Source organism: Microplitis demolitor, chromosome 9, assembly GCF_026212275.2.
Source record: "Microplitis demolitor isolate Queensland-Clemson2020A chromosome 9, iyMicDemo2.1a, whole genome shotgun sequence".
NCBI lineage: Eukaryota > Metazoa > Arthropoda > Insecta > Hymenoptera > Braconidae > Microplitis > Microplitis demolitor.
Genome location: NC_068553.1, coordinates 12,376,026 through 12,402,589, shown reverse-complemented (window position 1 = coordinate 12,402,589; position 26,564 = coordinate 12,376,026). Strand labels below are relative to the sequence as shown.

At 30.1% G+C, this 26,564-nt stretch overlaps 1 protein-coding gene across 5 annotated transcripts in view; it reads left to right on the top strand.

Moving 5' to 3' along the window:
* Nucleotides 1-26,564, top strand: part of LOC103577800 (zinc finger protein 271) — a 124,570-nt gene that overhangs the window by 74,554 nt on the left and 23,452 nt on the right. For 2 of the 5 annotated variants that reach the window (XR_008404311.1, XM_014441799.2), the window contains exon 8: nucleotides 4,979-5,308. The exons of the other annotated variants lie outside the window; for them this stretch is intronic. The gene's annotated coding sequence lies outside the window, so the exon portion shown is untranslated. Of the gene's footprint in view, nucleotides 1-4,978; nucleotides 5,309-26,564 lie in introns of those variants that run through there. 5 annotated transcript variants of the gene reach the window in all.

The window sequence follows — 26,564 nt, the reverse complement described above, 5'->3', positions numbered from 1 at the left end:
AATTAACTTCTTGAGTATATTTTTACTTTATATAACAGAATATCAATTATTCAAATTAAATAAAATTTAACTATTTAATTATTTTATTAAGGCTACTGGGCCAGAAAAATTTACTCAAAAATAATCACGGACAACAACACGTCCTATCTTTACAAAATCCCGGTCCTCTCTGACTATATTGCCACGTCGGTTTTCCGAGGGATCGGTATCACTCATGTGTTATCCCCTCTCATGACCTCGGACCCGAAATTTCAATTAAAATAAAATATTTAAAATCATTAAACGACCTGAGTTATGTTATAATAATAAATTAAATAATATTTCCTATTTATTAACATAAACATTATAATTATTAACCCTTTAAACGATAAAATAATAATTATTTCAGTGCATCATGTGGATGGAGAAAAATATTGATTTTTATCCCCACTATATCGACTTACTCTCCCTTCGGTCGATATTTTGATGTATGCTCTACACACACGCGTGCTACTGACTGAAATAAAAATATCGATTAAGTACATAAATTCAAAATAATTATCAAAACATATATATAAACATAATAAACAATAATATCAATAAATTCATAATTAAATCATACTAAAATAATCCATCAACATAATTTAAATATTTAAATAATAATAAATTATAATAAATAAATGCGCTTGATTTGAGCTAGGAGGTGTTGTTAAATTCACGGTGAGATGGACTCTTCGAGCTCGAAAATACTTTTGAATGCCTTTGTTTTCGAAAAAAAACGTTTTTTACCATTTTTTCTCAAATGATATCTCTCGAACGAATAAACCGATTGAGACGTTCAAGGCGGCAATCGACGCGTTTTATTAAGTTCTACAACTGATCAGATTTTTAAATTGATTTATTGAGTCGATTTGGAGAAATTTTCAAAATACTAAAAATTTTTTTTTTTAAATTCTTTCGACAACGGCTTTTCTTGAAAGGATTAACCGATTTTGATGTTTGAGGTGGCATTCGATGCAGCTTATGAAGCTTCAGAGCCCAGTTCATTTTGGAATCAATCCATCGAGAACATAAAAAGTTATCCAAAAAAAACATTTTTGAAAAAAGTTTATTTTTCGAATATCTCTAAACGAGCTCGACCGATCAAGTTTATTTTTTTTTTCAGCTTCAAGGTATTCGCAAGCCATGTCGAATGGCACCTTGATGATCAAAATCGGTTCATCCGTTCAAAAGTTATAAATATTTACATACGTACGTACGTACATACATACATACATACACTCGGACATCATCGTGAAATTAATCAGGATAGCTTCCTAGAACCTCAAAACGTCAAGATCTCTTAGAAATTCGATTTTCGAAAATCGGACTGAAACCAATAACTTCCCGAATTTCTAAAAATTTGCAATTTTCGTTGCGGGAAGTTAAAAAAGACCTGTCATTTTATAGATATATATATGTATAGACTTTGAACATATAAAATATTTATAAAGTTTACAGATTTTTTCGTTCACAGCGTATTATGCCTGACGGAATCTAATTATAATGGGAAATATATAAGTTATTCGAAACCAATACCACATTTTCTAATTTTCTTGATAATGTCCGAATTTTCAAGGCTATCATATTATTGGAAGAAATAGTTAAAATATAAAGTTTGAGGTAAAAAATTAAGGCTAATTGAACAAGTTTTGAGATACTTTTCACAGAAATTGTCTGTCAGTTTGAGTTTTAAAGTTATATGAACTTTAATATTGAATGAAAACTGATTTTTTCGAAAAATTGTAAAAATTTCGAACAGCCATAACTTCCAAACTTATCGATCGATTCAGTCCATCTTCAAACTTGATCAAGAAAAGCGCCTAGAGAATAAATGTAGAAAATTTCATGAGGATCCGATTAGAAATATAGACACTATCGTGATGACAAAACCAGTTATAATTATAAGGCGTACTAGGTTTGAAACATTAGAAGTTATGAACGGCATACTTTGAAAATATCAAATAGTTGTAAAATTTACAGATTATTTTATTCTCAAGAAAATAAAACTGACGGATTTAGATTATAATGGAAAATAGATAAGTATAAGGGTATGTCCTGGCTTCCTCGTACCAGAAAGTTCGAGCAATCCTCCTTCAGTAACTCGGGTAATCTGAGCACTGGGTTCTAAAATACCTATTATGACTGAGTACGCAGCCTGATTACAGGATAAAGGAAATGATGTAATGAATTTATTTCATAATGTGATTCTCTTTATTATAATTGTAAATTGCGTTAAACAATTTTTCTATCTCTTATGTTACTAAAAAATAGATAGTCGGCGTTTGAAATGATTGCTACAATAGGATTAGAATTAAATACGTGGCTGAATATTTATTCAAACAAACAAACTTAGCAATATTTTAAATTACACTGTTTTCTTTTCAAAAAAATTAAGTTGATTGATACAATATGGATTTTGAGTAGAGACAATATGATTACAACAATATAGTTGACCGGTGTAAAAACAAAATAGGTGTATGAATCAAGGTGTAAGTAAAACGTAGGTGTACGAATAAATTAGGTGTGTGAACAAAAATACGTGACCAGCTCTCTCGAGTGGTAATTCTCTTACTACCCCTCAGCAATTCTTTTATGTTACTTCAAGTTCAAAAAAAGGACTCTCTCGTTGGAAGGAAAAATCGGCTTATCATTGGTGAGAAACCTTATGACGTAGGGAAATAGGCGGGAATATTTTTGGTATAGGGTAAGGTACAGTCAAAGGTAAACCAGATGAGTGTACAGAGGCAAGAGTCGTAAGAAAGTAAGAAATCTTTCAAAGTTATAGTAATTCTTTTACCATATGTCCGAGGACCTTCTATCTTTAAGTGCATTTTATGGAGGGCAATAAAGCACTCGAAGAAATTTGTTATTTCAAATATAGGGATTAAAGTAATAAAAAAAAGGCGTACCGGAACGTTTGGAAAGGATGAAACAAGAACAGAGCAAGGATAAAAAAAAAGGTTGTAGCCTTGAAGTAACATTAACGTGCAAGAGTGTTAAAAATACATATTGAATGAAAATTTAAAATATATAAAAATCTTAAGTAAATTTGTAGTCTTAAACAATAATATTATTTTATTGATTTTTTAATCTTCTCTTTATTTAAAAAATCTAAGCGACTGATTATGTGAGTTTGTATATTAGAAACATATTAAAGAATTATTATAGCTAGTGCGTAAATAGGAGATCATGGGTCTGATCTCATGAGTAACAGAAATAATTTAAAAAATTTATTTTGTACAATATTATTATTTCTTGTGATAAAATTTAGCAGCTTAAATAATTTATCTTAATCATTTCTATCAGAAAGTTATAAATGAAATTCCAAGATTTATATATAATGTTCAACAAATTAAAAGAGAAATAAAATTTAACAAAGCTCTGAATATAAATAGCTCCGCGTTTGGCAAACTTATAATTAACTGCATGTAGATTTACATCGATGATCTCTTAAATACATAGGGCATCCTGAACGTGGACTGCAACATACTTGATTGATCCTTTGACTAGACTATTGGCGATGATCCGACATTATGGTACTGATTTTATTACACAGATTTAAAATGCAGGTTATGCATTGACTAGATTTTTACGACAAATAAACTGACTACACTTTTTCAATAAATTAACGGACTTAACTTCACGACAAATTGACTAGACTTTACTAGTACAAAAGAGAGAACAGCGATTGTGTAATTGGTGAGCTGAAGAGTGTAATGTAAGGACTTCGCTAGGCGTCCTCAGCCCTTCTCTACACCTTCCAGCTGGTTGCTAGATGCTAAGTGTGTACTAATTGTGTACTAATTGAGTTAATCGCCAATTGCTCGCCCTTATATAGCCGTAAAATTCGAGGAGGCGTCATTCATGTGACCTCGTCTGAACTGCCGTCTATGATGTTTGGCACACTGACTCATAGGCCTCCAAAAGAGGAGTCTCGGTGAATCGGGCAGTGAATATTTGTGTTGATAAGGGTAATGTATGAACTTAGGGGCTCCCTAAAATGGCGTGACCGATTTGAGCAGTCGAACCTCTAGCTTCCCCGTCACCATCCCCGCCGCCAGACTCGAAAATCGGGTGCGACTTGACAAGTTCAGGATGATCCTTTTTTTCAACAAGTAAATTAACAAAGTTTCAGCTCAATAAAATAATTAAATAAATAATGCAATAAACTTTACATTGATAAAACGACTGCAAAAATTTTTACAGCAGATATCGCCGTGAGAAGTATTAATATTATAATCTAAAACAATTATTATCTAGGATTTCAAACAACATTTTTCAACAGGTCTTCCTTAAGAACTTAATTTATAATTTATACTCATAACTACTGAAAGATTATTGACTTACTTGATTCTACATACAAAGTTCTAATCGCTCGAAATCAACTTGGTGTTTTCAGCTCTTCTAATTGTCGGGTTGTTGTTACCTTACAACTAATTATCCTTGTAACTGAATTTCCTTAAAACTAAATTTTATGCAATTGAGGTCACTCCCCTGATTATACAACTGAATTCAACCAAATCCAAAATTTTAATTCTGTTATATTCTGTCGAATTCTGCTAAACAGAATTCAACTGAATTGAACATTTGAATTTGAATTAAATAAAATGAAACCGATTAAAAAATTTCAAATTCGTTTTAATTCCGTTTAATTTGGATTCAGAACCAGAAATTGTAAAATTATTTTCGAATTAATTAAAATTAAGCCGAATAGAATTATTTAAATTCGTTTTAATTTGGACAAATTCTGGTTTTCTTGTCGAATTAGACAGAATTAATTTTTAAGTTAGGTACCGAATTAACAGAATTTATCTCAATTAAATAGAATTAAAAATTTAATTCTGTTTAATTCGATCGAATTTAGTTGTTTAATCAGGGTCCAGACATGCTTAAATTTTTTCCAGCGGGGTGAAGTGTACTCATAATTTTTTTTTTTTACTATTTCAAAATTTTCCAGCTGAAATTTCCAGTGGTTCCAATACTCGGTGGTGGACGAAACGGTGAAAATATGCAATTGAGGTCATTCCAGACATGCTCGAATTTATTCCAGCGGGGTAGAGTGTACTCAGAATTTATTTCGCCGTTTCAAAAATTTTCTAGATGGAAATTCAAGTGGTTCCGATTATTGAAGGCTGCTGAATTGATGGGATACGAGAACCAAGGGCTTCTTTACACAATTATCATTTTTTTTTATGGGGATAAATATCACTCGCAACTTCTTATTCAATTTTTAATATTTCTGTTATTACGTACATCTATATATATTGACTAGGGTGGCGCAAAAAAAACCGAGTGTTTTTTTTTGAGTCTCTTATAAAAATTTGATAGTTTACGATGTTTTAAGAAGATTCTCCAAAAATCAGTTCGATAAAAAATTTTCAAGAGGTCGCTCACGAATTTTGAAAATATCAAAAATGATCGAACTTCGACTTTTTTATTTCAAATTTGTTTTTTTTTTTCTCATGGCAGCAATAGTTTATATTTGTGAAATCATGACTACGTTGAAAATTTAAGCCCAAAATTAAAATTTTTAAACCTCGCTCAAGAATTTTGAATGTTTCCGAGTGCTGTCTTTTCAACGTTTTCGAGTGATCCTTAAATATTAATAATAAAGTTTTTCGATTTTTTCACCATCAATTAACATCACAGTGAACAAAAATATAACCCGAGAAATAGAAATAATAAGTTATTTACATACTTTTTTATTTTTATATTCAATTTGTAGGTTTTTTCGCTGAATCAAAACTTACAAAATTTTATTGTTTAAGATTATCCTGTATATTTTTGGTTATGAAAAAGTTATATTTTACTGAAATGACGATAATTGAGTCATAAAAAAATACAACAACTAATTCATACTATTAGTTACGAATTATCAGTTAATATTCAAAATTCTTGAGCGCCGTTTAAATATTTAAATTTTGGGCTGAAATTTTTAGCATAGTCATCAATTTACAAGTATAAACTATTGCTGCCACGAGAAAGAAAAAATTTAGAAATTAAAAATTCGAATTTCAATCATTTTTGATATTTTCAAAATTCGTGAGCGACCTCTTGAAAATTTTTTATCGAGCTAATTTTTGGAGAGGCTTCTTAAAACATCGTAAACCAACGAATTTTCATGCGAGATCGAAAAAAAAATAGTCATTTTTTTGCGCCACCCTAATATTGACGTTCAATTGACGGGTCGCAACTTCAGTTACATAATTTTTTTTAACTTAAATAGGGGACGGCAAACCCTCGTCACTCTAAATACAATTTCTTCACCAACATGGGGGACGTGAAAATCATCGCCAACCCCTAATATTGTACCTTCTCAACTTGAAGGACGTGGAAATCATCGTCAACCTCATCATCGTGCCTAATCCGCCTATCTCAGCCTAACTTCTTTTGGGGAACGTGGAAATAATCGTTCAACCTTGACCATTTAAAAAACAACTTCAAATCTTCAATTTTACTGAAGGAGAGACGTGAATCGCAACGTCAAACTGACAACCTTCCCAATCAGCTCTGATGAGCGAAACCTCATCACCAGCAATAAATAACAACGATCAATTAACAATATTAACTTAACCTATAACATAACTTAAATTTATACAACAACCTTATTAAATAAGCGTTAAGTTCACATAAGTTTCAAGTATTATCTTAATTTTCATTCAACCATTATTATTTTAATTAAATTTTAAATTATTATCGTTACTTGAAATATGATTCTCACGGAGTAATATACTATTAATATCGATATCCATGACTATTGTAACGGGTAAAACTTGGGTAAATTTCGCTTGTCAATTAAGAGTTATTAATTACTTAATAATTTGAAAAAAATGAACCATCAAGAACCAGAAAAGATAAATCAGTAAATAGATAAACAATATCTGAATGCAAGGGAATAGCCAATATAATTCCAGAAAACAAAATTAGAAGATATACAAAACTACCCCTTTGGCTCGGTTTAGCTCGCCGGAGTCCAGGGTTGAAAACAAAGGGGGTTTTCAAAAGATAGACAATATTAAATGTAATACTTTAAAGTTTATTCAAATCAAACCTTTACATAGGCTTCGAGCCCTTGTTCTACTACCTTTACAATAAATGATTACGGTTTTTTAATTATTTAAAACTATTTCAAATCACGGTTTATCACGGTTCTGTAAATACGTACACACGGTTACGCGGTCAATTCCCACACACACACAATTTACGCGGACTAGTAACGCGGGTCTACCCCTCTCCCGGATGCTTCAGGAGTGTCTGGTCGACTTCCCCGTCGGCCCTGCACGAGTTCCCCTTTCCTGAGGGTAAGCGGATGGTCTCCGTCAAACCCCCACCTACACGGCTAGTTCTACCTACCACCCCTTGGCAGAAGGCCTCAGAGTGGGGACCCTTAAATCTCCCCGAGAATCAAAATTTCGCTTACCTTGGTCCGGTCGGACTCGGGGTAGTCGAAGTTCCAGATGTTGTCCAGGGAATGGTCTTCCTCCAGAAAACGTCTCGGGAGACTAAGTTGCCAATACCAGCTTTACCGAGCGCTTTTATTACCTGAGCCATCCGTCCCACATACGGAAAAGGATAAATTTATCGCCACCTAGTGTTGCTGTCTGAAGCGTAGTGATCGAGAAATTATTCTAAGTCCAAACCGACAAAAATCAAAGGAAAATAAAATAATGATGAAATATTATTCACGAGATTGAATTTCTTCTAAGTTTTTGTGCTTTAATATCAGTGAGAATTGAAAAATATAATATAAAGAATGATTCGGAAAGAAAAAGAATGTGTTTAAGAGTTTGAGCAAACATTTGATTACGGAGGAATTAGCCGTACTCGCGAGCGAACGAAAAGAGAATGGAAGAATGCGCGATTAAAATACTAAGTTAAATTCAACTCTCTTCATAATTTTATTTTATTTTATATTTCTTTCGATCTCTGTGAATCTTTTAAAGATTCACATGGAATTATTTTTCACGTTTTTTTTCCTTTCCCTTTGACTTTGTCGGCTCGGGACTTAGAATAATTTCACTCCGCGCGCTTCCATATACTCATACTTATTCACTCGTATAACCATAATATCACACAAAATCTTATAAAAAAACTTAGTAATAGTAATACACAGCCATAGTTACAATAAGTTAAATAGTTATAGTGATAGTTTAGTATATTCAAAAAGAAATAGAGCTAAATGTTCAATCATGTAGTAATTAGTATTAGATAAATAGGTTTTAAGTACAAAATAGTAGTTATAATAAGTACCATAGTTTTAGGTTTCGTTAATCGTTACAAGTAGCATTAAGTAGTCATAGTTATTAGAATAAGCACCCTAGTTTTAGGTTTAGTCGTAAGTAATAATAATAATAGTAATATATCACAAATAGTAAATAAGTAGTAATTAAATAGTAGTCCTAGTTATTATAAAAAAGTAGGTTTTAAGTACAGTAATAAATAGTAGTTAGAATAAGCATCCTAGTAATAGGTTTAGTAGTTAACAAGTAACAGTATAAGAAATAGTAGTAATTTAGATAAATAGTAGCTAGTATAGTAGTAGATATAAGGAATCAATAGTTGTAAGAATAAAACAAAAAAAACGAAACGGGTCCGCCCCAACTGGTCTGCCATCACACTATTACAATGTTATATTTGAAATTTTTTAGCAAAACAAATTATTTAGCTGCCAAAATTTTCCATTTATCCCAATAATGTAAGTATGGTAACAGACTGATACTAATTTATGATAACATTGAAAAATAGAGCGATATTGCCTAATATTACAAATCTTCTTGAAATATATAAATATCTATGTCAATATTCATGAATGTTTCCGACTTCATTTATAATTATAATAAGCTCGATTATAAATTAACTCGATGCTTTATAGGGTTGATTTCTTACAACTTCACAATGATTAAAATAAAGATTAAAAGCTCAAATTATTAGCGAAATTTCTACGACGATGTTTATTTTTTGATTACCATTACTGTGTAGTTGTCTTTATTATTATTGTAGTGATTATTATAAAAACCATGGCAAACCTTTGGTGAGGGATTAATTTTAAAAGAACTATTTACAGAAAACTGAACAGCAGAATTATCAAAAAGTATAAAATCATTACTAGAAGCTAAATTTATCAGCAACAATATTATCAAAATTTTAAAACTATTTACAGAAGCCAAATTTCCGATCGGACTAAAATTATCACAGAATTAAAATTATTTTTTACATGCAAATTTTAAATTAAATATCTCTCAGCATAATCATCGTTTCACCATCGAATTGACCAGATACTGGGGCAAAGCCAGGAAAAAGAGCGATACCTGAGCCAGATTTGGACTGAATACGATTTTTTTATCTTCTTTAGTAGGGTTATTTCCTTGGTTAATCATTGTAGACGCTAACAACAATAATTCATTGATCTAGGCTCCATTAGAATCATTTGAATTTACGTTAAGGCCCACATTAAATTCTTGTACCTATAATTTTTCATAGTTATTATTTAATCTACTCTGCAAATTATTTAAATGGCTCGAATTTATTTCATTATAAATTTTCTTCGTAGTTGAGACCTTTTTATCTTCTTTGAATTAGTGATGGGCGAAAAGAAAACTACCCAAATTTACGATGTTAATATCGTAATCGTGGACTAAACTTTTATTAACGTCACTTTTGAAATGTCTTATTTCAAAATTTACTATGTAGGTTATATTTTTTATTATTTAACATCGTCATTTTAACAAAGACTTTTAGGATTGAAAACTACTTCAAAAACTACAATTTAACATCGTAAAAAAAAAAAGAAATAAAAATTACACTTTAAAAACTATATTTATTCGTATATTTAATATTTCTATTTACTTTTTAATAAAATAAATAGTACAGTGCTGCCACTGTTATAATACGATGGAAGCTATAAAAAGTAGGATGTTACATCGTAATTTTTAAATAATAACTGCGTCCTTCGCAATAGACGCTCTCGTGACTTATGACTGTTTATTTAAATTGTTTATATGCATCTTAAAAAAAACCTAAAATGCAGCCCTTCGGTGGTCGAGTGGTCCAAGGCGTCAGACACGTCGCACTTGAAAGGACTCGGGTTCGAATCCAACTGCCGAACGTTTATTATTTTATTCTTTTATTTAAGATTTCCCTTCAAATTTTACGATGTTTACATCGTAATTTATATTAAAGAGCTTATGACTTCATATTATTCGTCTGAAGTATTATTTCTTAAATGAAATTTCCAACGCTACATCGTAACCAATACGATTTTAAAAGTCTAGTTCACCACTACAATAATCAATAGGACAAATTGCGATGTGAGTATCATAAATTTAACTAGAATTTTTTTCCCGTGTACTTGGTACCCGGGAAAAAATGCTTAGATATGATCATATCTGTTCATGTATGACCATATATAAAATCATATATGACTTCATGTATGATCATGCATGATCATATCTGTTTATGTATGATAACATACGAGGCCATGTATGATCATGTATGGTCATATCTGCACTTGAATAGGCGAAAAATTTTCAGACATGATCATATCTGTTCATGTATAACCATATGAAATCATATATGACTTCATGTATGATCATGCATTAGCATTCATGATCATATCTGCATCCTTTCACGAGAAAAAATAATCAGGCATGATCATATTTGTTTATGAATGATAATATATGAGGCCATGTATGATCATGTATGGTCATATCTGCACTCGAATAGGGGAAAGATGTTCAAACATGATCATATCTGTTCATGTATGATTATATATGAGCTCTTATATGACTTCATATATGATCATGCATGACTTAAGTATATATTATTATACTTCTCTAAGCGCGTTATAGAAAAATGATGAGAGTGAATTTTTACGATGTGTGCGCACAGGGATGACACGAAAACTAAATAAATGTTGAAGTTACTACATACAAACACGTGTTTTACTTTAATACAAGTGCGAATTGTATATGCATATACAATTCACACAGATGTTATTAATAATTATATTCAATATACTGAATCACTGAAGTGATTAAGATTGAACATTTTGATAAATATTATTTACTATTTGTAAATATTAGTTTAAAAAATTGTGCTTATTTTCTTTTTTAAGTGCTCTGATATAATTGAGGTTAACTTTCCGTATGAATTATATATTGATATAAATTATTATATTATTATTTAATATAATTTATACTAAGTATTATAATCTTATTAATTCAAAATATTTATTATTGATTATTTAGTTTTAATAAATAGTTCAATAAATTTATTACAAAATTTTTGATAAAAATTACAATCGAATATTAAATTAAAATAATAAATATTTTAAATCAAATATCTAATAATATTTTGTATAAGGTATATAATATATTTATTATTCTCTAAATTTAATATTTTTGATAAATGATTAAATATTAAATTTAGAAAATATTAAACATTTTCAGAATGATATTAATTAATAAATTTAATCAAAAAATATTAAATAATAATAAAAATTAAATATTTAATTAAATTATTATTTTTAATATTTATTATAAATTTTTAATATTAATTTCTCTACAATAAATTTTATTCACCAACCTAAGGTTCCGTTATTGTAGATTTATGACCATTAATGGTACTATTCAATTTCAATTCCAACATAAGCGCACGCGCCCATGTTATATAACATACATTTCAATAATAATGTATATAAATATTCTTGCAAATATGTGCAAACATTATATTCCCGGGTGCATGGGTTTGATGTTTTCAAAAAACACAGTATGAATACTCCGATCTAATAAGATTCGAAAAAGATCCTGTCGATCATACGTGATTATACACGATCATATATGATAATATACGATCATACATGGTTATATATGATCATGCAGGTCCATTTTTTGGATCTTATCAGATCTGAGTATTCATACATGATCATATATGGTCATACCTGAACATTTTTCCCTGGGTATTGTGATGGAACCTATGCTTGTCATAACCGTCAAAGTTGTAACGTTCATTATTGTACGCGTAGCTGAAATGATTTCATTTGTACTCAAGCTTAACACTGTATGTGTAATCGCACCAGGCTTCGCAGTTCATGGCTGTGTTGTCAATATCATAGAATTTTGATACCATAGGATGCTGACACCATAGGATGCAGTGGGGTATGCATAGTTCTCGTTTATGCCATTTCTTACATTATGACTAACGAATCAAGTTTTAATTTTTCTCTAATATTTTAATCTGACGATTATCTTATTTACAAAACCCAGGTAATTATTGACCTATAAAATAAATTATATGACTTCCGTTTATAATTAAGTTACATAAATTTGTGCTTCATGAATTTACTATAAATTGACTACAGATTACAATATTAAATAATAGAATATTTATTTTAATTTTAATTTTATGAAGAAATTTTAATCGTTAGACTGAATGTATATTAAGGTGAATTTCACAATAGGGAAATTATTCTAGTAAATTTAGTTAAGAGGATTTCCCTTGGTATAGCATTTTGTTTAACTTACAGATAATTTAATTGAGACTTTATCTATTATTTTGATTCCGAAATTTATTTTTACAAAACTTTGATTTCAATTTTGTTTTGATGATTAAATTTAATTTCTGATGGAACGAATGTTGTAAATTATTATTTTATTGTCAGATATATTTAAGCTTGACAAAATTTACTTAGGAATTTCTTTGAATTAAAAACGTTCATTATTTAAGCGCTGATTTTCAAATAATAGACGTATTTACATTCTAAAATAAGTTTGTGTACAAGTTTGTGTAACATTTTGAAGACATTTTAGACATTATTTTAAATATTTTAAATTTTATAGAAATTTACTATTTTTACCCTCGCGGTTTTGGAAATACCGAAATAATACCGGAATTATACGGTATAAATACTGCATAAATATGGTATTACTCGAGTTATTTTAGCCAGTTTTTTTGCCGCATTATTACCAAAAATTTACGAAATAAATTCCTAATATTTACGGTAATAAAACAGAAAAAATACGGTATTTTCACAGAATTAAAACAGTAATTATACAGCATATTTATAGTATATTTTCGGCATTTTTGCAGCATCAAACCGTTCTACCCGTAAAAAAATTTATATATAATTATATAAAATTTTATTCAGTTATATATAATTTTATGTAATTATATAGAACCTTATAAAGTTATATATTAAATAACTGTCATGAAAAAAAAATGAAAACACCCGTTAACTCGTGGACTCGATCCCGAGACCTATTTGTTCAAAGTCTGATCTGGTAGCCATTATGCCAAATCACTTACTTAAAATGTGTTACTAATTGTATTCACATGGATACAAACAAACTTAAGAAAATTGAAAACATCAATTTTCACAGATAGTTATTTTCACTTACATGTTTTTGTTTGAGTAAGAATTGTGTGAACCAATAAAATAAAATAAAAAATATTACATTTTGCACATTTTCGATGATTTTAAATGCAGGAGCGAACAAAAAATAAAACCATATTTTTTTACAATTTTCTATTTTATCAGCGTAAATCTGGCGAAATTGCAGGATACTGACGGTATTATTATCACAAAAACAACGATTTTATTATTACTACATTATCGTATTATAGTTTTTATACAGTATTTTATTGGTAAAAGTTCGGCATTTTTACAGTTTTTTTACAGCATTTTTTTGGTAAAAGTTCGGCATTTTTATAGTAATATTACTGTAGTAATCTGGTAACTCTACAGCATAAGTGCAGTAAGTATATGGCATAACTCCAGGAAAAAAACTGGCCAATATAACCATATTAACACCAAATTATTACGGTAAATTTACGGCATGTGCATAAATGCCGAAAATTTACGGCATTTTTACGGCATTCGCAAAACTGCGAGGGAACTATTTTTACGATCTTAAATTATAAATTACTCATGATGGTTTTTAGTAAGAATCATTTATTAAATTTTTTTTTATTTTTTATTTTTTTTTCTTTTTATAATACAAAATTGAAATTTTTTTTTTTCTAGACAGCAAAATATTTATTGAATTTCACAATTTTATACTATATGCGGCAAGCGTAAATATACCCGACGAGAAAAAAGTTGTAAGACCTATTGGGATCCAATGGGGAACCCAGCGTTGGGTTGTAACGCATAGCCCAAGATGATCCCAATCGGGTCATCCCTATTGGGTATACTCAACTGTTTCCTAATTAGGCACATCCTATAGGGTTTCAATTGGGTACACCCTAAAGATACTTTAGACCAACCCAATAAAATCCCACTAAAATTCCATTCGATATTTTTCACAAGTCGTAAGTTATTTGGAATTAACTGAAAATTTAATATAATTAATTTTAAGCAACAAAATTTAGATTATTTAAGAAAATTTTCAGTTAATTGCAAATAACTAACGACTTGTGAGAAATATCGGAAATTTTCTCAAAGATATGTTATAGGAAATAAAATGCTTTATAAAAAATGTCCAATAAAATTTTCCCATAAATTTGATGGTTGCGTCAAAAAATTTAAAAAATGTAAAAATTTATCATCAATCTAACTTTAACTTTGAATAACTTTTGAAGAAATAAAAATATCGAAAAATTATAAGAGACCTTTTTTGTAAAGCGTCAAATTTACCATAAGGACGTGTCTTGAACATTTCAAAGTATTGCTTCCACCATGAGCTACAAAATTCCTTAAAAAGCTTAAAAAAAAAATTTTCCCATGTTATTAAAACGGGAAATAGAAAATTGCGATGCGGCAGTTGTTAATATTAATATTAAGAGCTCAAACTTTTACAGTATTTTTTTTTCGTTATTTCCAACAATATTTTCGATATAATGAAGAAAAAAAAATAGTTTTTTTTTTTTAAACAGTCTAATATATAGATAGATCAGTGTCATATAGCTCATTAACCTCTCTCGTATTTAAACTTATTAATAAGAAATAAATATCAATTATAACTGGTATTTACCTATTTGTTTATTAATCTATCATGAATAGAATCACCAATTCCTTGAAAAATCTTTGAACTTCATATTTAATTTTTCATTTCTAAATATCTAAATATTGGTTAGCGCCGTTTTTGGTAATTTTAATGAACTTATAAATCTTGAATTGTTGGTGAATTATGTAAGTTTTCATCACATATTTTGTGAAATATGTATATTTTCATTTCTCACCCCGTTTACTCGAAACTAGTTTTTCAATCCGAGGTTTTAGTATTACGTGATTAAATAAGTATTGCTCGTACATTTATATATAAATATATAAGAATACTAACAATATTTAAAGAGCAGATTAAAAATTTCGTGTTGGAAAATTGACCTCCAAAAATTGACTTCAGCATTAGTAAAAAAAGTACAAGGGCCGCCTTCGTTTCAAACTAAGCTTGAGCTACTGAAAAGTCAGGGGGGTGCTGAAAATTTTCGAAAAACCTACCTTTCATTCTGACTGCCAGATGGCATTTTTTTTTTATTTATTCAATTTTCGTTATTACTATTAATTACTAATAGTGTTAGCTAACAAAAAAAATTAATTATTTCACAGATTTTCACTTTGCACGAGACACAATTTTGATAACCTATATTCACTATACTAGCACTTTAATATTATTTTGATTAATCATATTGTACTGCACTAGCACTTTCTTTATTATTAATTCTATCAATTATATTGCACAGTATTGTAACTGTAAAGATGTCAAAATATTACGCCTTGATGAGTTACTTAGAACGTTTTCCAATGCAAGAGTCACGTGTATATGGGTTTATGTTCACTAGTTATTTGTTTTATGCTCGGACTTGTCTGAACTTGTCTACGCTTGAATTATAGTTACAAGATTTTATCGCCACGTGCATCTCGGTGTTAACATACACAACTATTAGATTTTTATCTTTACACACAATAATATATAAGCCTATGAAAGTTAGTAGATATTTCAAATGGATTATTTTTCCCTTAAAAGTGTAGTTTTTTTTAAGTCTATAATTAAATTTATAATCTGCAAGAGATTAAAAATACATTATACTATTGTTAAGTTTTTTTTTCCTTATTATTAAAGTTTAATCAGTTTTTTTTTGTTTTTATGTTAAAATACAGAATAAAACGTCAATATTTTGCATTTAAAAATTATTTTTAATTTTTAAAAGTAAAAATTTTTTTTTTTTATAAATTTCATGTTCAGTTTTCCTAACGGGTTCACAATTACTCCCCAATTTGGTAAGACCAACAGCTAGTTATTAATTTTGACGTTGAATCGTCCCAACAAGTTCCCGATTATTTCCCAATCGGGCAAACCCATTGTCGAATCATTAATTTTAGCATTAGGTTTTCCCAACAGGTTCCCAATTATTTCCCAATTGGGTGAACCCAATCGCAATTTTCTATTTTAATGTTGGGCTTACCCAATATGTTCCCAATCAAATTCCAATAGAGATAACCCTATCGGGCTTGCCCCATCAACACCCAATGGAGTCCCAATGTATGCTTGGGGATAATTTCTAGTCGGGGATCGTTTTTTAAATTTTCAATTTTTTTCTAAATTAAAAAAAAAACAACTACTTCAGAATACTCAGTTGTAACCACAGAGCCTGAACTATATTTGAAACTCGTGGTTTCTCAGTAACCAATCACAGCGCGAGAAGTGGGACCCCCATCAGCTGCCTTCATGCCTCGATAAGTTATCTTTCTCGCACCTATGTCTACACATAAGACTTTTTCTGTCGTATTCATAGCAAACTTTATTCACGTCTGGCAGTTATTTAAAACTGCTAAATTTGTCTGGCGATTTGCAGGTATTATTAAAATTACTTAATAAATACGATAATTAAAATTTCGAATAGCCAAAAGTACAATTTTTGGGAATTATAATAAATATGTTCAAAGGGGTCTGGTAATACTTTACAACTTTTCTTTTAGATTATATAAAACTTAAATTAAAAGATGAAAAAAAATTAAGTTGCCAAAAATAGATTTTTTGGATTTTTTTTGCAAATATCATATGCTGACCCGCGAATCTCGATTCGCCAATTAACAAAATTTTATTTTTTCGCTATTTCAACTTGCCCTAAGGACTTTCCCAAAAATGTGTCACCAGCTCTTGGACTATAAATATGGGTTGAACGGCCACTAGTTAGTGGTTGTAATAATCTGGTTGTTTGAATATATTATTTAATAAATCTAAATCCGATTTATTCAATTGTAAAGAAATAATTCGAGAGATGTAAAAATATTCAATTGGAGTAATTTATAATATTGTCGAGATTTCATTACAATAACTTCAAGAGGGTGAGAACGAAGTTGAGTTTTTATGAGCCTGACTGCTCTCAATGATTCTATGTTTCAGACTGATTTCTCTTGATCGAGAAAAACTAGAGTAAATTTTATCGATACGCGGCGTTTGAGCATCAGACCCGCGCATCGATTCATATGGAGGAGTCATTTGAGATAACGCATGTTCTCGAATGATCCATTCTAATATTTATTAAAAATACTCGATTCTCACGTTCTTTCCGCTTTTATTGCTAACAAAAGAGTCACTTATCTATAAACTAAAGTTATCTTTATAGAAATTAGATGTTTGTGCCGCTGCACATCTCGAGGATTACTCGAAGCGTCAGCACTTATTTATATTTAATAAAATATAGAAAAATAACTTTATCAATTATTACTCACATTCATAACATTCAAAAGTTTTAAATAATATTATTTTATTATTATATTATATTATTTTATATAATTAATTACATACTATAGGAATTACTAGATTATCGATATTTTATTTATTTTATTTTATTGAAAAAAAAAACAAACCCAACGACTTGCGCCAATAACAGGGTTAATAGATTCATACAAAATGTAAATATAATTTTATATATTTACAGAGTCTAACAATATGTCATTTAATTAATATAATATCTGTGCGTAATCTACAAGTTAAATAAGTAGCTTGGCGGTGTATTAGAGATCCTAGATAATTTAATATTATAGAAAAAGATTGCACAAATTTACCGCCATTTCATTGCCACACTGCCAAGAGACGCCGTATGGTCTAACGTACAAGTTTGAACGTGAGAAATGCTTAAGCGGTAGATGCTAGGATATCGATTTTAATAATCAAAACAAAATAAAGAGTCATCCAACATTACGAAATGCCCAGCAAAGCAGGCAGATAACAGCTAGTATATATATATATATATATATATATATATATATATATATATATATATATATATATATATATATATATATATATATATATATATATTAGACTGTGTCAAAATAAGTTTTTTTTTTGATTAATCGTCTCTTAAAAGTTTCTTCAATATAAAAAAAAAAATTCTCCTGAAGTTTGAGCTCAATATCTCAAAAATTGAGCTGGTGCAAAAGGGGGTCTCCTTTTCCGTTTAAATAACCGGGGAAAAAAAATTATATATAAAATATAATCATATAAAATTATATATAATTTTGTATGATTATACATAATTATATATGGCATATTTAATTATTTCAAACTTTTTATACGTAAACATACATAATTATATATTATTTTATATAACGATATATATTTATATATAATTGTAGAACTCTTTCTAATTTCATTATATATAATTATATACAATTATATGTTTATATTCGGTCCAAAAAATTTTATGCAGTGAAGTTCTAAAAAATTTTATCGAATGGCAATTTCTGAGTGAATATCAAGCTGTGCGGTCGTGTGAATTATGATATTTTGTGAAATAATTTAGATACGACCAAACAACGTAAAATTATATGTAAAAAACTGCATAATGGTTTATAAAATAAAGTCTATATAATTTTTTAATTTATTACCCCATTCATAAATGTTATAAAGAAAAACTTTTTTTTAAATTCATGGAAATAGACTAACAAAACCCAAAGCGGGATGACAACTAAAAAATTTTGAAAATTCAACAATGAATTAAGTCATAAAAAACTGAGATACAAAATTGAAAAAGACTTTGTTAAGATTAACTTCTCATTATTTTTTAATTTGTCAAAAGAAAGGATTATTGCCCCGCTATTAGTGGGTATACCGATATTGGTCTTTTTACCATATAAACAATAACATAATTAAATACAATACAAATAATAGAATCAATCATTTATTAATGTTTTCAATTTTCTAAAGTTCATTTGTATCCAAACAAATAAATATAATAAACGTAACTTTCCAAGTGTGTAATTCAGCACAGTGGTCAACACATCAGACTCCAAATCAAAAGGTCTTGGGTTCGAACCCATTACTTAGCATTGTTTTTTTTTTTATTTTTTTTTTTATGGCAGTTATTGATTATATATAAATCATTATATAAGATTATAAATAATTATGTAAATCTATAAAATTATACATAATTATATATGGCCAAAACTCATACATAATTTTATGTAGTGATTTACATATAATTTTATATAATTATATATAATTTTTTTGTACCGGGAACATTGTAAAATTTGTTTTTCTTTATTTTTAAAATAATTACGCGAAGAAATGTTTTTTTTTTAATTTTGCTCTCGACTATCGTCTTAGAAATATAATTCTCTACAGAATTGTCTGTGTCCATTTTTTTTCTAAATTCAACAGAAACGAAGTTACAGAGGGCCGAATAGGAGGAAAAAATTAATTAATGAATTAATAACGGAAAAAAATTCATTATTTTAACTTATCAATTAATTAACTCAATATAATTCATTATTCATCAAAAAATTTAGAATTCAACATCATTTCGAATTAATAACAGAACAAAATTTACAATAAAATAGAAATTATTTATAGTTAAAATTAATTTCTGTTTTAATTATATATAGTAAATTTAGATATTCTTTACTGAAAATATGTCTAAAAACGAACATTTTTTGTATAACCAATGACGTTTGGGTTGGCTAGCTCTTGTCCAGGCCCCGGTTACTTATAATTAACTTAATTAATTTAATCTTATGAGCTGGGGGGGGGGGGCTCGCCTCGCTCCCTGAAATTCGCGCTTATTAATTATTAAGGAAAGGAATGCCTGGTGGTTTATTTAGTGAAAGATTTGATTTTGTATTAACAAAGAGAAAATATTATATTTATTCAACCAAATACCCAATTACAATATGAAAATTTCGTCAATAGAATTAATTCGAATAAAATTTGATATATAAGTTTTGATATTTTAAATTTACGCGGGAGAAGACCAAGTATAAATTTAATTTGGGGAAGACGGAATCCCACTTACGCTGTACCTTACTGCATGGTCCATTCCTGTAGTTGTAGATGACCCTCAATAAGCGTAGGCAGCAAACTCGGCAGCAACGTTTTAGGCCCAATCTTCGGTGATAGCGAATCGCAGAAAATGAACAGCAATGATGTGGTAACACTCACAAATTTTATCGGCACAAATTAAATTTAACTTTAACTTTACTAAATGTCCGCGTATAGAAATTTGACTAGAAATGCGGTCAATTAAAACGTTCTTCAAATAAATAATTTATAAAATAATTATTGTGGCTATTAATAACGGACAAACAAATTCAATGATATAAAATAAATTAAATAATGCTGAACACTGGACTCAATGACTAGATGTGACTAGACTTATCGTTAGGCCGGCTCAGGTAAATTGTATTGAGTTCTGTGTGTAGAGTAAGAACCTCGCAAGGCGTCATCAGTTCACTACCCTACTGGTCCACTCTAGGTGGTAGCCAGGGCCTAAGTCCTCAAGCAACTGTTAGCTAGCCCTTTTAACTCGCCGCTGTGCCGCGGCGTTCCGCCGCAATGTATTTAATATTGCGGTGTTGCCGAGTATCATAATTATGATTTTTTAAAATTCAAATCATACAAGCTTATACGTGTAGACAATTGTAATTATTTTTAGAATTTTTTTATTAAAATAAAAATTTTGTATTAAATAAAAATATAAATAAAAGAGATGAATTAAATGAGCTGGAAAGAAGCCACTGGTGATAACTGGCAACACTGCGCAGAAAATCCGAACAAATTCAACGTTCGAGTTTACTCGCGTCAGCGACACATCGCCGCGTTTCTCAGGTTTTCCAACCAAAAAAATTATTTTTCAAATATTTAAAATATCGGAAAAATAATTATCATTGATTCATTCGATATTAAAAAGTATAGTAGAAAAACTCTTAAAATTTCAAAAGATTAGAAAATTTATTTTTTTTTAAAATAATCTTTTTATAAAAATTACGGCGCTGCGCTCATAGCGCGATGAACGAAGGGTTAAAGGAAAATTCTGAAGGTGGGAAACTACCCCACTATTGTCCCAACAGAATGCGATCTAAGAGGCCTCTGACATGGCCCCGGGTGACTGATGAGTGTTAATTAATGTAAAATTATTCAAATAGATGGCCGTAGGTCAACTAGAATTTGGCGTTCGATTTTCAAGTCGAGATGCACTGTTACATTTGTTTCTTTGAAAATTTTATTTAAACCACTTTTCGCAAAGTTATAGGCGTTTAAAAAAAAATCCCTACAATTTTCAAAATTTGATATCTCGAAAACGGTTGGAGGAAAAAATTTGAAAATAATCATCGAGCCTTCTTTCAATCTATACTACAAAATAAAAAAGTTTCAAAAAAATTCGACCTGCAAAAGCTAATTGGTGTCCGATTTGGCGTGGAATGCCCCATATGTATATTAGGGTGCGTCATTTCGGAGCAATATTTTTTTTCAAGTGCATGTGGAAAAAATCATAGTTCAATACAAAAAAAAAAATTTTCGTGCAAGAAAAAAAATTCTATGTTGATTACAGACCTAGCTCATTGAAAAATTAGATTTTTCCATTTAAATAACCCGGGAAAATTTTTTAACTTCCCGCTAAGAAAATCGATAATTATCAAAAATTTCGGGGAGCTATTGTTTTCACCCCGATTTGTGAAAATTGAAACTCCAACAGACGTCGACATTTTGAGGTTCTAGGAAGCTATTCTGACTTTATTCAAGATGTCCGCGAGTATGTATGTACGTATGTATGTAAATATTCTGTAATTTTTGAACCGATGAACCGATTTTGATCGTCGGGGTGTCATTCGACGCGGCTTGTTAAATACTATAAGCATTGAAAATTTGAGCTTAATCGGTAGGTAGCGTTTGGAGATATTTCAGAAATAACCCTCAGAAGAAGCACTGGGTATGGGATACCCAGGGGTAAATTAAAAATGCCTCTCCCTTATAAACCATTGTATTCAGAGAAGAGCTCTAGATGGGGGAAAAATCTAACATTTACACCACAGATTCCCCACCATAGCCACCTTGAGACCTGAATAGTAACTAAAATATAGGTGACCGTACTCAGTCTACGGGTATGCGCCACCCAGTGCTGTTGTAACGTCAGTATATTGTTATTTTATATGAATATATTTTTTGTAAAAAGAGTGTGTTATTTTTCGTTTACGTTGTATTTTCATGATTATAACCTTAAAATAACTTTTTTAAAGTAATCCTAATTAATTTTTAACATCACCAGACATTTATTTTATTGTTTAGTCCAAGAATATTACTTTGAAATTCTAATTTACTACTTTTTCGATTGTGACATAATTTGTGGTAAGTAAATCATAAATATTTTATTTTCTACAATATTTTTACTGAAAAATTTGATTTTAATTAGGTCAACATTTATTTATTGATTGTTAATATTTTTCATTTAGCTCAAAATGAACACACGTTCTCGGACTCGCCGTGCGTCTGAAGTAGAAGCATTATATGACGCAGTTGATATTTTCGACGACAAAGAGAGTGAAAGCGAGACAGAATCTATCTTTGAAGAGCATCATAACGAAACTGATGAAAGTAATAAAGACGAAAGCGATGAAGAATCAAGCAATGAATCGGAACAAAGGGCATGTACATCAGGCAAAAGAAAACGCGGTCGGCCAAGCTACCTGCGGGGGAAGAATAACTACAAATGGTCACATAACATCCCTGAAAGCCGAGTTAGAATAGCTAGGTTGTCATATACTGTAACTCCGATAGGACAAGCGAGTACAGTTACGAGTCCACTAGAAGCGTGAAGTATATTTAGCTCACTTAACTAGATACTTTATTTGTTTAATATTCTGTTACAATATACTGTGCAAAGTGGCAGAGGAGATATATATAACGAATGATACAATAATATAATTATGATACGAGTGAGGGGTGAACAAGATGGGTCACTACGTGACGGGGGTGTCGGGGGTTGCGCCGGAACTGTATGTCTCCTCGTTGTCCTCTAGTCCCACTGCTTGTAGTTGGTGGGGGTAGTCTATCTTTGGGGGTGTGATTGACGTCACACTGACATCAGAGCCCTGAGTCCCAAGTGCCCGCAACGAGAAGCTTGGGCTATGAGGATTGCTGCTGCTTACATATATATATATATATATATATATATATATATATATATATATATATATATATGTGTGTGTGTGTATATATATATATACTAGGGTGGTCTTTAGAAGGGAGGTTTTCGAATTTCTTTGCTCCCAGGGGTTCGAATGCTTCCAAATGGATAAAAAAAAATTCCCTTAAATTTTAGCTCTTAATGTTAACTCTAAGATAGTCCGCATTCCAACCAAAGTTTCTTATGGAAATAACATGGGAAAAATTTCTTTCGTTCTTCAAAATTTTATAACTTGGGGACAGCTAATTCTAAAATAATGAAACATGAATATTTTTACGGAGAATTTACCGCTCTACAAAAAAGATTTCCAATGATTTCTCGCTAAGCTTATTGGTTCAAAAGTTATTCGAGCTCAAAGTTTAATTTTTGTAGAATTACCAATATCATTAAGTATTTTTATGGGATATCTACTTGTGCTATAAAATTTATGACATTTTTTTTTAAATTAATTTATTAATAATCAATTCATGTTTGTATGGTTTTTAACTGCCCGCTGAGAAAATTGTAAACTTTCAAAAATTTTGGGAATTTATTGTTTTCACCCCGACTTTCGAAAATCGAGTTTTCATCAGGTGTTGATGTTTTGAGGCCCTAGGAAGCTATTCTGACTATTTTCAGAATGATGTCTGAGTGTGTGTTTGTATGCGCGTGTGCGTGTATGTATGTGTCACGGCTGCTACATTCAAAAATTTTTAATTTTTTTTTTCTCTCTCTTCCAAAATAAGTACACACTAAAACCTCCTGTGCGTAAACGTTTTTATGTATAACGCCAACTTACTGACGCCAGAAGTCGTACCGGACAAATATACCTACCTGAGCGTTGTCAACGCTTTACAATTAAGTCGTATTGTACTAATGGACCACGCGTATTATATATTTCTCTTTCTGGAAATTTCATCATTTTTACTTAACGTACTTTTAAAATTTATGTATCCGTTCCCATTTAACTAATCTAAGCATAGAAGCGGTAGTCTTCTTTGATTTTTCATCTTAAACCTATAGACCACCCAACTCATGCGCACCTGCATGTGATTCTTGGAAATTAGAGAAAGCTAATGGAAACCTCCAAATTTATGGTTTCCTACACGAGCATGCTCAGCGACAGAGTGGCGCCAGGTCATCAGCCTACTTTAATAGTCAAAATCTGTTTCCCAGGGATCACACGTGTGCATGGGCCTAGAACTTTCGGGCGAGTCCGAGTCCTCTCGTATGGGAAACTGGTTACCACCACTTTTCATATGCGAGGATCATATAAAAAGACCATGGACTTTAGCTCATCAGTTCTTTTGGGAATCAAACTCTGAACCTCACCGAACTCCGGACACTTGACGGTGTTCGTGGCTAGAGGATTGATATCCCGATTAAGCATTCGGTCACGTGAGCCCAGATCATTGGATCGGTCCTTGATCGTCGTAAGCACTCGTATAATCGGTATATTATTTTCTACTAGCTTCAGAAGCATAATCAACGCGATATTAGCGTATAGCATCCGATCACGTGAGCCCAGATCGTACGATTGGTCCTTGATCGTTGTAAGTCGTGAACTAATATCAACCGTTTAGCACCGGTACAGCATTGGTTATCTTCATCTTATTATAATCCATTTAATTTCATTCATTTTATTATTTTTATATTGAAATATACCACGAGAAACGTGAAGAATCAAAGAATATTTTACTGCGATAAATGCGAAGATTTTGAATAATATTTTGCCGCGAAAAGGCGAAGAATTTAAATAATATTTAGAAATATTTTTACCGCGAAAATACGCGAAGATTTTATAAATTTATATTTTATATGACCGCGAAGACGCGAAGACTTTGAATACATTGAAATTATTTTACCGCGAAAAGCGCGAAGACCTTCATTTTAATTTAACCTACAGAGATTTAAAACGCATAAACATTGAAGCTTATACAACAAGGTAGAATAAATAAATAAATAATTCGATAAATTAAAATCACATTAATTGACCGCGAGAACGCGTCGTGAATAAGTGTCCTGTGTAACTGCTGACAATCTTGACACCTCACCAAAACCTGTTTAGGGTAAGTTTTTAAATATTGTAACCATTGTTTGGTATTTTTATTTTTATATACTCTGAAATAATTGTAACCCATATGCATGAAACATTTGCTTTTATATTTACTATTCTAAATATTGCCATTTGTAACCCTTTTGTATTTTGAGAATATTGAGTCATTTAATAAATAAATACTCGTTAACATAAAACATTTGAAAACATTATTTAACAGACAATTTTACTTTAACATGTAACGGGGTAAATTCGTATTTACCGCGTTCAAGTCAATTTAAATAAAATCTATTATGCGCACTGTCGGTCATGCGATATTACCACTTCGGGTATTCCGGGTAGGTAGCGACTAGTCGTCCGGAAATGGAAATTTCACTTGCTCGACCGTCGTCTAAAGAAAATTCTCGCGAATTAAATTAATTTTATAAAGAAAATTAATAAATTAAATTTGGATATAATTATAAGATTTTAGTAATTAATTAACTCCAGGCAGGTAGCCGGAATTGTTCTAGAAGTTTCCAGGTGGGTCGAGTGACGCGTGCACCGGAACTGTCGAATCTAGTCATAGACGCTAGTCAATTATTAATTACTTATAAATAAAATATAATAAAAATAATAAATTAAGAAAATCAATTAAAATTGTCTCGGGGAGATAAGAGAAGTCTGTAGTCGAAGGCGTCGAATAATTAATTAAGAGAATTGACGTAATTAAAGAAATTATAATTAATTAAGAAAAAGGCGTAAATAAAATAAGAATAATTATCGTGGTGATAAAAGTACCTGAAGTAACGCGTTATTAAATTAATGAGTGGAGGTTGTGATATTAAAATAAGTGATAAGAAATTGAAAGAAAATAATACTCAATAAAATAGAAAAAGGAAATTCAATTAATAAATTAATTAAAAATTATATAATTCTCTAAATTAATTAAATCATTAATTGCGGAAAATTAATTTAAGAAGTGTGTGTAAAATAAGTTCAGGGGACCGAGTGAGTGAAATAAATAAGAAGTTAAGGAAAAACATTAGTAATTAAGTATCGCGAAGGTTAAGCGATTTTTAATCATTGTATGTGTGAGTGTGTGGAAATGCTAAAGGTAGTTGGC